At 42.9% G+C, this 14,195-nt stretch overlaps 1 protein-coding gene across 1 annotated transcript in view; it reads left to right on the top strand.

Moving 5' to 3' along the window:
- Positions 1–14,195, top strand: part of LOC111534503 — a 70,562-nt gene that overhangs the window by 13,140 nt on the left and 43,227 nt on the right. Inside the window, 1 exon segment of the mRNA XM_026446736.2 lies at positions 7,306–7,390. The gene's annotated coding sequence lies outside the window, so the exon portion shown is untranslated.

Below are 14,195 nucleotides of genomic sequence, written 5' to 3'. Positions count from 1 at the left end.
TTGGATGTGGCTTCAGAGCAGGGATTAGTCAGTTCTTTTTTACTTTTTTTTTTTTTTTTTTTTTTGAGGTGAATTCTCACTCTGTCGCCCAGGCTAGAGTTCAGTGTTATGATCTTGGCTCACTGCAGCCTCTGCCTACCAGGTTCAAGCAATTTTCTTACCTCAGCCTTCTGAGTAGCTGGGACTACAGGTGCCTGCCACAACACCTGGCTGATTTTTTTTTTTTTTTTTTTTTTTGGTAGAGACAGGTTTTCACCATGTTGGCCAGGCTGGTCTTGAACTCCTGACCCAAGTGATCCACCTGCTTCAGCCTTCCAAAGTGCTGGGATTACAGGCATGAGCCATCGCGCCTGGCTCTTTTTTTACGTTTTTAAATTACAGTTTTTATACCTATTCAAAAGTAGAGAAAATAGTACAATGAACACTAAAATACCCATTCCTCAATTTCTGTGATCATTAAGATTGCCCCACATTTTGTTCTTCTATTCCTTTACCTCCCTTTGCAGGGATATTGTAAAGCAAATCAGTCATCACATCATTTTATCTGTTCGGTATGCATCCCCAAACAGCATTAAAGTTTTCTTACACAGCTACTATCTCATCACATGCGACAAAATTACAGTGATTTTTTTGGTGTCAGCTCATCTGTAGCCCTTAGCTGAGTTTCCACACTCTTTTTTCTTTTCTTTTTCTTTTTTCTTTTTTTTTTGAGACAGAATCTTGCTGTGTCACCCTAGGCTGCAGTGCAATGGCACAATCTCAGCTCACAGCAACCTCTGCCCCCCAGGCTCCAGCGATTCAGCCTCCTGGGTAGCTGAGCTTACAGGCGCACGCCACCATGACCGGCTAATTTTTGTATTTTTAGTAGAGACAGGGTTTCGCCATGTTGGCCAGGCTGGTCTCGAACTCCTGACCTCGGGTGATCTGCCCACCTCATCCTTCCAAAGTGCTGCGATTACAGGCATGAGCCACCGTACCTGGCCAAGTTTCCTTACTGTTACCTGAATAGTATCATTTCCTCATTATCTGAAAAATTTTGCTTTAAATCTGGGTCTAAACAATCTTCATGTGCTAACTTTGGTTGTTATGTCTCTTTTAATCTAAACTGGCCTCTGCTTACTATTTTTATTTCCCATTCCATGAATTCTTCATGGAAAGTTATTTCTTTTAAAATAGCGTGCTCATGAGGCTGAAGGGGTAAAGAACATTGATCTCATGGTTGCAGTGTGGATGAAAATTTAGAAATGTGCCTGTTTGCAGCAGCCAGTGGAGGAGGGTTATTAATTTCACAAGCAGATAGTAGCAAAAGGCTGCTTCCAAATAGTATTTGCAGGCCAGCTGCGGTGGCTCACACCTGTAATCCCAGCACTTTGGGAGGTCGAGGTGGGCAGATCACTTGAGGTCAGGAGTTTGAGACCAGCCTGGCCAACATGGTAAAAACCTGTCTCTACTGAAAAGTATAAAAATTAGCCAGGTTTGGTAGCGGGCACCCGTAATATTAGCTGATCAGGAGGCTAGGGCAGGAGAATCACTTAAACCTAGGAAGCGGAGCTTGCAATGAACCAAGATCATGCCACTGCACTCCAGCCTGGGTGACAGAGCAAGACTCCGTCTCAAAAAAAAACAAAAAAGCAAAAAGAAAAAATAGTATTTAGGTTGTGTTCTTTATTGTCTATAATGATTTTCTTTCTCTCTCTTCTTCCTAAGAATATTGAAAAACAAAGTTTAACCTTTTGAGATCTTAGAGTTATTAAGATTGTCTTAGGACCAGGACACTTAAATCTGCCAAAATCTGGATGTTAATGATGGGTCATTTATTTTTATTATTATTATTATTTTTAATTTTTAAAATTTTTATTTCTCAGCCTTGGGATTCTGATATGTAAAAATGCAAGTATCTTCAAAGATAGAAAACATATACATGTATCGTTAAGATGGCAGAACTCAGAATATGCAATCATGGAGCAGTGCCTTCTACCAGCCCCCCAGCTAACTGCAACTGCAAGCATGATTCTCATGCTGTCTTGTACTTAGTGTTCAGCTAGTGACTCAGCTTCCTCAATCATGGGGAAGGGCCATCAGCAAGTAGCACTCAGGCATGGGGGCTTGAGAAAAGATCCCACACACTCGAGGCCATGTTAGACATTTCATGAAAGGATTAGGTGGGTTACCCCCGGCTTTCTCCCCCAGAGTTTATCGAGAGTGATGATAAAGTAAATGCATTGTAAGCCACACATACAAGTTGTGGAGTCAAGGAAACAGTGACTTGTGTGTGTGTCCTGTTTTATAGGCTTTAATTAAATTATTGGTGGCCTTGGATTGGGGGCGGAATTTTGTTATTATTATTTTTTATTATACTTTAAGTTCTGGGATACATGTGCAGAACATGCAGGTTTGTTATGTAAGTATACACGTGCCATGGTGGTTTGCTGCACCCATCAACCCATCATCTACATTAGGTATTTCTCCTAAATGCTATCCCTCCCCTAACCCACCAACCCCTGACAGGCCCTGGTGTGTGATGCTCCCCTCCCTGTGTCCATGTGTTCTCATTGTTCAACTCCCGCTTAAGAATGAGAATATGCAGTTTTTGGTTTTCTGTTCTTGTGTTAGTTTGCTGAGAATGATGATTTCCAGCTTCATCCATGTTCCTGCAAAGGACGTGAACTCATCCTTTTTTATGTCTGCGTTGTATTCCATGGTATATATGTGCCACATTTTCTTTATCCAGTCTATCATTGATGGGCATTTAGGTTGGTTCCAAGTTTTTGCTATTGTGAATAGTGCTGCAATAAACATACGTGTGCATATGTCTTTATAGTATAATGATTTATAATCCTTTGGGTATATACCCAGTAATGGAATTGCTGGGTCAAATGTTATTTCTGGTTCTAGATCCTTGAGGAATCATTACACTGTCTTCCACAATGGTTGAACTAATTTACACTCCCACCAACAGTGTAAAAGTGTTCCTATTTCTCCACATCCTCTCCAGCATCTGTTGTTTCCTGACTTTTTATTATGTGCCATTTTAACTGGCGTGAGATGGTATCTCACTGTGGTTTTGATTTGCATTTCTCTAATGACTAGTGATGATGAGCATTTTTCATGTTTGTTAGCTGCATAAATATTGTATTTTAGATTATTCCTGCTTTGTCTTGTGGACATTCAGTGCATTAGTTATTTAGTGCTATAAATTTCCCTCTAAACACTGCTTTAAATGTGTACCAGAGACTCTGCTACTTTGTGTCTTTGTTCTCATTGGTTTCAAAGGACATCTTTTATTTCTGCCTTAATTTCATTAGGTACCCAGTTCTCATTCAGGAGCAGGTTGTTCAGTTTCCATGTAGTTGTGCAGTTTTGAGTGAGTTTCTTAATTTTGAGTTCTAATTGCACTATGCAGTGAGAGCCTGTTTGTTATTATCTCCATTCTTTTGCATTTGCTGAGGAGTGTTTTACTTCTAATTATGTGGTCAATTTTAGAATAAGTGTGATGTGGTGCCGAGAAGAATGTATATTCTGTGGATTTGGGTGGAGAGTTCTGTAGATGTCTATTAAGTCCGCTTGGTCCAGAACTGAGTTCAAGTCCTTAATATCCTTGTTAATTTTCTGTCTCATTGATCTGTCTAATAATGAGTCATTTATACTTGCCTTCGCTTTAAGCCTGCTTCAATAGTTAGTAAATACGTTTCCAGAGTTTTTCCAATTTAAAAAAATTGACCTGCACCTTGCTTTGGATTGTACTAAAATCTGATTTCAACACAAGCATAGTCTCCTGAATTGCTTTGGTTTTGTTCAGCTGAAGCCTTGGGGAGCACTGAAGCCAAGGCTCTACTGTACCAAAAATTTGAAGCCCATGCAAATGATCTGTATGTGGAAGGCTACCAGAAGGACTTCCTTTCAGAAGCCCTCGTGGTATGGAATCCCAAGGCTGGAAAACATCATTGAAGTGGGCAATCAAATTAAATTTCTTATTAAAAAGCAAGATGATAATCTGCAGAAACAAATTCAGTGTCTTCCCTAAGGAGAGATTAATTTGATGAAGAAGGGCCTTTTGTTCCCCTCTCATCATGACTTCCTTATATTTACAATTAACATTTAGATTCACTTACTGAACAAACATTTATTTAGTATAAGTATCAGATGTGCAAAATTGGGTCTAGCAAGAACCCTGTCCTTGGGAGGCTTAATATTATGAAAAAAGCAATGAAGAGTTATTGAGCATTTGGGGGGAAGAAGGCAAGGATGGCACATCCAGATCAGTCACTTGTACATCCAGAAGGGAGGGAACATGTTCCAAATATGAGAAAAGGCAGGGGGGTGTCAAAAATGCCCACATATTCACATACCTCAGCCATTCTGTGTGGAGTGAGGAATACCATGTGGGCATGGTGGGATTGCATAGACTTGGGTGGCCAAGTGGAGGGAGGCCTTAGATTCTACAAAAGCAGTGGCAGTCATTAAATGGTCTCATAGCAATTCCCTCTTAAAATAATTTGGATCTGCCCTTTAGAAAGATTAAGCTGGCTTGATTTGGAAGGGTAATATATGGGTAGTTTGAGTGTAGGGGGTTGGAGCAGAAGGCCTGTTTCTACTCATGAAAGGAATGTTGAAGTGGGTTGAGTCTTGCTTACTGATTGAGGTTGTGCATCTGTGTATATTCGTTGGGACTGAGTTATATATGGAGAAGAAAGGTTTAAGATGATACAGCAAGCTGTTTCTGGCTGTGCTGTGGGACAGTTCATCTAAGATTCAGAAGCAGAATTGAGCTGGTTTAGGGGAAAAGTGACTTTTGCATATTTATCTTACAAATAAACAATGACTTTGGAGACATCCAGGTGGTCTCACCTGAATGTCTGAAAATTGCTGTTTTCAAAATTCAAGTCACCAAAATGATTGTTTTCACTATAAAATGAATGCAGAATGGACTATGTTTAAAAATTGGCCAGCCACAGTGGCTTAACACTTGTAATCCCAGCACTTTGGGAGGCTGAGGCAGGTGGATCAGCTGAGGTCAGGAGTTTAAGACCAGCCTTGCCAACATTGCAAAACCCCGTATCTACTAAAAATACAAAAATTAGCCAGGTGTGGTGGCACACACTTGTGGTTCCAGCTACTCAGGAGGCTGAGGCAGGAGAATTGCTTGAACTTGGGAGGCGGAAGTTGCGGTAAGTTGAGATCGCACCAGTGTACTCCAGCCTGGACAAGAGAACAAGACTCTGTCTCTAATAATAATAATAATAATAATAATAATAATTAGCAGTGCACAGCTGTGTGAGAAAGGCCTGTAAATTTCTTCTAAATGCTTTATAATATCAATATCAACTATGTATTTACAGTCCAAAACTTCTTACTCACAATACAAACTCAGTCAAGAACAAATACAACAGGTAAAATAGTTGTGAAATCCTTTTTAAAAGCACAGATTAATCTTTAAGCTTTAAAAAATTAACCTTTTAAAATGATGGAACTGCTTCTTCCTTCACCTCCCCCAAAAATCTTTTGCAGAAGCTCAATACAGGCACTCCTTGATTTGCCAATATGAACATATGCATTGTAGGGATAACTGAAGCTTTTTTGTTTTCTTTTTATGATACTTTAAGTTCTAGGGTACATGTACACAGCATGCAGGTTTGTTACATATGTATACATGTGCCATGTTGGTGTGCTGCACCCATTAACTCATCATTTACCTTAGATATATCTCCTAATGCTATCCCTCCTCCCTCCCCCCACCCCATGACAGGCCCCGGTGTGTGATGTTTCCCTTCCTATGTCCAAGTGTTCTTATTGTTCAATTCCCACCTTTGAGTGAGAACATGCGGTGTTTGGATTTTTGTCCTTGCGATAGTTTGCTGAGAATGATGGTTTCCAGCTTCATCCATGTCCCTACAAAGGACATGAACTCATCCTTTTTTATGCCTGCATAGCATTCCGTGGTGTATATGTGCCACATTTTCTTTATCCAGTCTGTCATTGATGAACTTTTAGGTTAGTTCCAAGTTTTTGCTATTGTGAATAGTGCCACAATGAACATACATGTGCATGTGTCTTTATAGTAGAATGATTTATAATCCTTTAGGATCAGCCTTGTGATCAGCCTGCCTCAGCTTCCCAAAGTGCTGAGATTACAGGTGTGAACCACTGTGCCCCGCCCTCAGCATGCTTTTGATTTAGCCAAAGCATCAAAGCATTGGTGAAGAATTGAAGATTGGAAGTTAACACATTTTTTGCTAAGGGAAGTAATAGAGAAAGATAAATATTCCTGGAGCTAAATCTTCAATTTGGATTAGTGTGAACATGATAAAACCTTCATTTCTCAAGACAAAGCTCAAATTCAAGGTTGTGAGGAATGCAGTCACTGCTTTTGTTAGGGGCAGTTGTGATAGGGATTGCAGAAACTGAGACAGCAAAGCCTGTATTATGTAAAGAATGTGCAAGCGCCATAGAAGACACTGCAAGGATTGGGTGCTGGAGCAGTGCTGGACCTGCCATCATCACCAGAGTGCAGCAGCTGTCACCAGAAGGAGAATCTCCACTCTCGCCATCACTAACAGCTTTTGACTTTGTCCCACTCATAAAAGATCTTGGAAGGAATTAAAGGTGCTTGGTAGTTTCTCATTCCAACATAACCTTACTTGGCCTGACCATGAAGCATGCATTAGTCTTTGGACAGGGCAATTCAAATCACAGACCACATAACAAAATAATTTTGTGACCGTCAGAACTGTCTCCTTAAACACACCATGGGTGCACTGGTGCACTGTGTTCTCAGCTTGGGGAAAGGTAGATGTCACACATGAAAAGGTGGTGGAGCCAGGCACGTGATGGAGCCTCGAAGAGTGGGAGGCGGCAGCTGGCTCTGTGAGGAGGGTGTGAATCTCATCTCGGGGAGGAGCAGATGCCAGAAAAGGAGGTGAGGAGGATGGGCAGAAGAGGAGGCTGAGCAGCAAGTGAATAGACGCACTCGACCTCAGAGGAGGAGAGTCCCATGTCTTTATTGGTAATATTCAAATGTGGTTCATACCACAGTTATTTTCTGTGGCTGAATGGTTCAACTACTCTGAAATCCATGGGGGGAAAAAAAACAACTCATACTAAAAACCCTTGAGATGCTAAGTTTTAAAGTAAAAGAAATGTTACAAGATTTTCTGAAACCACCAACCTTTAGCAATATTTTCAGACCTTCTCCAACATTTTCCACTGCCTTTGTCAGCAATCATAGATGACCTTCACACTGAGGCGAATCTTCCACTCCCCTTACTCTTTTCCTTTTCTCTCTCTTTCTCTCCTTTCCTCATCCAGTAACTCCAGTTGGACTCCATTGTTTCCAAGTCGACTTTCGTCCTCATCCACAGCTCCTCCACACAAGCCCTGAACACCTGTTCATGTAAGTGACATCTTTTATGTCTTTATTTTTATATTTTACTGTATTTTATTTTATTTTAATTTTGAGATGGAGTCTCCCTCTGTTGCCCTGGCTGGAGTGCAGTGGCACAATCTCGGCTTACTGCAACCTCCACCTCCCAGGTTCAAGCATTTCTCTGCCTCAGCCTCCAGAGTAGCTGGGATTGTAGGCGCCTGCCACCACACCCAGCTGATTTTTGTATTTTTAGTAGAGATGGGGTTTCACCATGTTGGCCAGGCTGGTCTTGATCTCCTGACCTTGTGATCCACCCGTCTCAGCCTCCCAAAGTGCTGGGATTACAGGCATGAGCCACTGTGCCTGGCCCATGATTTACTATTTATAAGAACATGGGCTTACTACTTGTGTAACACTTATCCCTGTATTTTAGATGGGAGTTGCTGAGGTTTGGTGACTACATCTGTCCTCTCAGGGAAATGGCCAAATTGTTCAGATTCTCACCTGTATAATGTGAAGTTGTTTCGTTACTACTATGAAATGAGTTATAAAGGGAAATTTTTTATTTTTATTTATTTTTTTATTTTAAGTAGAGACGGGGTTTCACCGTGTTAGCCGGGATGGTCTCGATCTCCTGACTTCATGATCTGCCCGCCTGGGCTTCCCAAAGTGCTAGGATTACAGGCATGAGCCACTGCGTCTGGCCATATTAAGGGAAATTTTTTATAAAAAGAAATAGATTTAGGCTGAGTGTGGTGGCTCGTACCTGTAATCCTAGCACTTTGGGAGGCCAAGATGGGTATGGGTGGATTGCCTAAGCTCAGGAGTTTGAGACCACCCTCGGCAACATGGTGAAAACCCATCTCTACTATACAAAAAAAAAAAAAAAAGCCGGGCATGGTGGTGGATACCTGTAGTCCCAGCTACTGGGGAGGCTGAGGCATGAGAATTGCTTGAGCCTGGGAGGCAGAGGTTGCAGTGAGCTGACATCACACCATTGCCAGCCTGGGCGACAGAGGGAGACTCTGTTAGTAAAATATATCTAGTACCAGATGCTTTTTGGTCTCCTAATGACCTATCAAACTGCAGGTCTCTTGGCTTTGTAATATATTCAGTTCCACATTTATTCAAGGATTGAAGACTTTTTATATCCCCATTATGTGCCAAGTACTGGGTGGGACGCTGGGTGTCAGAGGTGAACAAATCCCTGACCGAGGATTTCACAGCGGATGTTGGAATTCAGTGCCATTTAGCTTCATTCGATTCTGCAGTAGTCCCAAGATTTTCCAAGATCATCCTGTCCTCCAGTGTCCTGTTGATTCAACTTCAGAATATATCCCAGAGTCTGTCCCTCATCATTCCTCACTGGTGCCACCCTGGACCCATCTGCCATCATCTCTCACCTGGATTATCTCAGTAGTCTCTTAACTGGTTTCCTTGTTTCCATGCTTGCCTCCTTCAGTCTATTCTGTTTGTTTGTTTGTTTGTTTGTTTGTTTGTTTTTTGAGACGGAGTCTTGCTCTCTCACCAAGGCTGGAGTGCAGTGCTGTGATCTCTGCTCACTGTAACCTCCACCTCCCAAGTTCAAGCGATTCTCCTGCCTCAGCCTCCCTAGTAGCTGGGATTACAGGTGCGAACCGCCATGCCTGGCTAATTTTTTTGTATTTTTAGTAGAGACAGGGTTTCGCCATGTTGGCTGGGCTGATCTTGAACTTCTGGCCTCAAGTGATCCGCCTGCCTTGGCCTCCCAAAGCATTGAGATTACAGGTGTGAGCCACACCTGTACTCCCAATACAACAGCTAGAACAGTCCTTTTACAGTGGAATTCAGATCATGTTTACTCCTCTGTTCAAACTCTGCGTGGCTTTCTGTTTCTACATGATCTGCCCCCCACTACCTGTCTGTCTGTGCTTCCTGCTACTCTCCTGCTCTTACTTCTCTGTATGAACACGGAGCTCATGGTGTTTCCTTTAACATGCCAGGCATGCTTGACCCTGTCCTGTCTCTGGGCCTTGCTGTTCCCTCTGCCTGGAACGTTCTTCCTCTGGCGTCTGCATAGCTCACTGTCTCACTGCTTTGGATTGAGGCTCAAAAATCACCTTATCAAAAGCGGCTCCAGGGTGCTCCGTGTGAAATATATCCTCAACTCATTTCCTATTTGATGTCTGACTCCCCCAACTCTTCTTCACTAAAATAAAATGTAAGCTCTATAAGGGAAGGGATTTTGTCTGTTTTGTTCTGTTGTATCCCTAAATACCTAGAAAGTGCTCAGTAAATATTTGTTGGTTGAATGACTAAATCAACCTATTATTGAATCAGTCAATGTCCTCTGTAGGAGGGACTTCTCATGCCAGTGGTGCCTATCTGTATGTTAGCTGTGTAGGGAGGGACGTGGTCAGAATGGCTCTGTCTGTGTGGAATAGTTTTGCTTAGCATAATCCCAGCAGGCTCCTACTGGGGTTAAGACACAGTTTTAGCCTTATTAGTATCACTCTTTAATCATAAAGTCAGAGGGTGTTAAAATTGGAAGAGATCTGGGAAACTATTTGGTCTGCTTTTCTCATTATTGATGTGAGAATAACAGAGCCTAGAGAAAGTAAGTTAATTACTCACAATCATAAAGCTGTACAGGTCAATCTGAAATTAGGCTTCTGACGTCAGATTCTGTATTCTTTCCTACATGTGTTCTCTCCTGCCTGAGACAGTTCATGGGCTTTCAGGTTTGACAATTTTCTCTCCAGTCTCTAAACAGGAGCTTTTATCTGGACATTCTAGGTTAGCCTAGATGGACGATGACCCTGTGATGTGGGGAGAATCCCAAAGGTTGACCACTGTGAAAATGAACTACCCTAAATGTGTCAGGAGCACCGCAGGCATGCTCACTCCTTCATTTGCTGGAGCCATATAGGGTAGAAAGGAAACCCAAATCAAGACCATTTGCTGCTTCAGTTCCTTTATTGCATGTGACAGTCCAATGTGTCTCCATTTAAACTCAGATTTTTTGATGAATGGTCAGACCAGCTGCAGGCCCTTTGGGCCGGAAGTCTTGATCTCCCAACTGTTCATATTCTTTTCTTTTTCTTTCTTTCTTTTTTTTTTTTTTTTTTTTGAGATGGAGTTTTATTTACTCTTGTTGCCCAGGCTGGAGTGCAATGGTGTGATCTCGGCTCACCACAACCTCTGCCTCCTGGATTCAAGTGATTCTCCTTCCTCAGCCTCCCAAGTAGCTGGAATTACAGGTGTGACCACCACACCTGGCTAATTTTTGTATTTTTTTAAGTAGAGATGGGGGTTTCACCACGTTGGCCAGGCTTGTCTCGAACTCCTGACCTCAGGTGATCTACCCACCTCAGCTTCCCAAAGTGCTGGGATTATAGGCATGAGGCACTGTGCCCGGCCGATAACAGATATTTTTTGAGCGCCTGCCAGGTGCCAGGCACAGATCTAGGTGCTGGGAACTTAGGGGAGAATGAGTAAGACAGTCTCTGTTCTCAGGGAGCTTCCGTTCTCGTGGTGGTGTGCTGGTGGGAAAGCAGACTATATACATGCCACAAATGATATGTTTTCAGATGGTGATAAGTAATTTGAAGAAAATAAATAGAGCTGTGGGAGTTAGAATGTTTGGGCATTGGGATGGGCACTGACCTATTGGGGTGGGCAGTGAAGACCTCTCTGAGGAGGTGACATTTGAGCTGAGGCAGCTCAAAGAAGATCTGGGCAAGAGTGGTCCTGATGGGTAGGACATCGAGTGCAGGGGCCTGAGGTGTGAACGGACTTGGCACAGTGTTTAAGCACCACAAAGATGGTCAGGGTGGCTGGAGCATAGTGGAGCCTGAAGGAGGAAGTAATACTCATCTGAGTATTAACTCAGATGAGGATGGAACACCTTCTAGGCTATGAAAAGGAATCTGGATAATTCCAATGGAGTAAGAAGCACTGTGATTAAATCAGGGGTCGGCAAACTCTACGGCCCATGGGTCGAATCTGGCCTGATGCCTTCTTTTATGAATAAACCATATTGGAACACAGTGTCACCCATGGGTTTACATATTGTCCATGGCTGTTTTTAATGTTACAAGAGTAGAGTTGAGTAGTTTCAACAGAGGACATATGACCCAGAAACCTAAAATATTTACTGTCTGGTTTTTATAGAAAAAGTTTACTGACCCCTGAACAAAATGATCTGTGTTTTGAAGAGGAGAAACTCTGGGCACTATTGGCATGGTGTACGCAGGTATACTCTTGTCTCTTACCATTCCCAGACTGGGTACTACTCTGGGAATGAATGGTAAGAGACAAGAGTATACCTGAATAGTTCAGATAAGAAATAACTAGATGTTGGCCAGGCGCGGTGGCTCACGCCTATAATCCTAGCATTTCGGGAGGCTGAGGTGGGTGGATCACGAGGTCAGGAGTTGGAGACCAGCCTGGCCAACATGATGAAATCCCATCTTTACTAAAAATAGAAAAAATAGCTGGGTGTGGTGGTGCACACCTGTATTCCCAGCTCCTTGGGAGGCTGAGGCGGGATAATTGCTTGAATCCAGGAGGCGGAAGTTACAGTGAGCTGAGATCGTGCCACTGTACTCCAGCCTGGGCGACAGAACAAGACTCTGTCTTGGAAAAAAAAAAGAAAAAAGAAATAACTAGAAAACAAAGATCACACTGTTTTTATTCTATTTAAAAACACCTAGCTATGCTTTGTACTCATTAAATATGGTTGAATGAGTGATGAGATGCTGAATAGGAGGTGCCAGTGAATATGAAGGGGAAGTGAGGTTTTGAGAGATATTTAGGAGGTAAATATGATCCACCTACCTCGGCCTCCCAAAATGCTGGGATTACAGGCCTGAGCCACTGTACCTGGCCAAAGGCAGGTTTTTTTGTTTTTGTTTTTGTTTTTGTTTTTGTTTTTAGACGGCGTTCCGCTTTTGTTGCCCAGGCTGGAGTGCAATGGTGCGATCTCGTCTCACTGCAACCTCCGCCTCCTGGGTTCAAGCGATTCTCCTGTCTCGGCCTCGCGAGTAGCTGGGATTACAGTCATGTGCCATCACTCCTGGCTAATTTTTTTGTATTTTTAGTAGAAACGGAGTTTCGCCATATTAATCAGGATGGTCTCCATCTCCTGACCTCAGGTGATCCGCCCGCCTTGGGCTCCCAAAGTGCTGGGATTACAGGCGTGAGCCACCACGCCTGGCCAAAGGCAGCTTTTTAAAGGGTTGCACAGCACTGCATATGCTACTTAAAATGAGAAATTATTCTTCATTCTTAGAATGCCAGTTGGTTTTATTGGTTGATAAATTCCCAGTTACTCGTACTCACAAGCACAACATTGATGATGAGTCTGACATCCCTCATAACTTAAGAGTCATTAGTATGACTGCCCTATGGAGGCATACTGCTCTATCTCGGATTTATTTCAATAATAAAACCTTTGGAAGGTTTAATAATGAAACCTACTTAAGGCCCTTTGCTCAAGAAGTCTGAATTGCTGATCACTGCAATTACTTCCATGGCAGCTGTAGAGCAATTTAACAGGATAAGAGTAAATAAGATAAATTACACTCAGATTCTTAATAGATTGATATGCAAAAGTATGTAAAGGAAGATGGGGATGGGAGAGGGGTGCCTTTCAAATTTCTGCACACAGAATAAAATAGGGAACTGGGCCATTGTAGCCATTACTGCTAGGGATTAGTCATCTAGTAACAAGCTCTGGGGCTCAGTGGTGGGTAGAACATCCTGTTTATTATAGACAAATTGGGTTAATTCTCTTGTTTGTGTGCCTCTGTGGAGAGGGTGGGAATTCTAGGTGATTTGCTACTTGTCTGATTTAGAATACTCCCCTTTCTACTAAAGAATTAGTATCTTTGGTGTGAAAATAGGGAGGCAGACCAGTTTTACAAATAGCTACTGACCAGGAGAATAAGTTTCTGCCAGGTGAGTGGTTAAAAAAAGGCAGACTAGAAAAATAACTAGGATGTTAAGTGTTTCTTATTTACAAGGCTAACATAAGTTCTCCCTATGTGTTGGAGATGGAGGAGGGGATGGATCAGTTAAGAAGTGAGTACTGGCCGGGCACGGTGGCTCAAGCCTGTAATCCCAGCACTTTGGGAGGCCGAGATGGGCGATCACGAGGTCAGGAGATTGAGACCATCCTGGCTAACACGGTGAAACCCCATCTCTACTAAAAAAAATACAGAAAACTAGCCGGGCGAGGTGGCGGGCGCCTGTAGTCCCAGCTACTCGGGAGACTGAGGCAGGAGAATGGCGTGAACCCAGGAGGCGGAGCTTGCAGTGAACTGAGATCTGGCCACTGCAGCACTCCGCACTCCAGCCTGGGCGACAGGGCGAGACTCCGTCTCAAAAAAAAAAAAAAGAAAAGAAAAGAAGTGAGTACTATGCTTGCTTTGAGTGTCCCTCAATTTGTGTTTAGGGAAGAAGAGTGAGGATGTGGTTATATGGGTAGGGGGTGGGCCCAGGGAAGGGGCCCAAGGAAGGAAATTCAGGAGACTTGACTGCAGTTCTATCCTTATGGACATTCCTTGGCACCTGATCACATTATGGATGATTCACAATCTGCTGGGTATTGATTTTTCTTTTCTTTTCTTTTTTTTTTGAGACAGAGTTTCGCTTTTGTTGCTTAGGCTGGAGTGTAGTGGTGCAATCTTGGCTCACCGCAACCTCTGCCTTCTGGGTTCAAGTGATTCTCCTGCCTTAGCCTCCTGAGTAGCTGGGATTAGACGCATGCGCCACCACACCCAGCTAATTTTGTATTTTTACTAGAGACAGGGTTTCTCTGTGTTGGTCAAACTGGTCTCAAACTCTCGAC

The sequence above is a fragment of the Piliocolobus tephrosceles genome, unplaced genomic scaffold (genome assembly GCF_002776525.5).
Source record: "Piliocolobus tephrosceles isolate RC106 unplaced genomic scaffold, ASM277652v3 unscaffolded_77, whole genome shotgun sequence".
Taxonomy (NCBI): domain Eukaryota; kingdom Metazoa; phylum Chordata; class Mammalia; order Primates; family Cercopithecidae; genus Piliocolobus; species Piliocolobus tephrosceles.
This window is presented reverse-complemented; position numbering and strand designations above follow the sequence as displayed.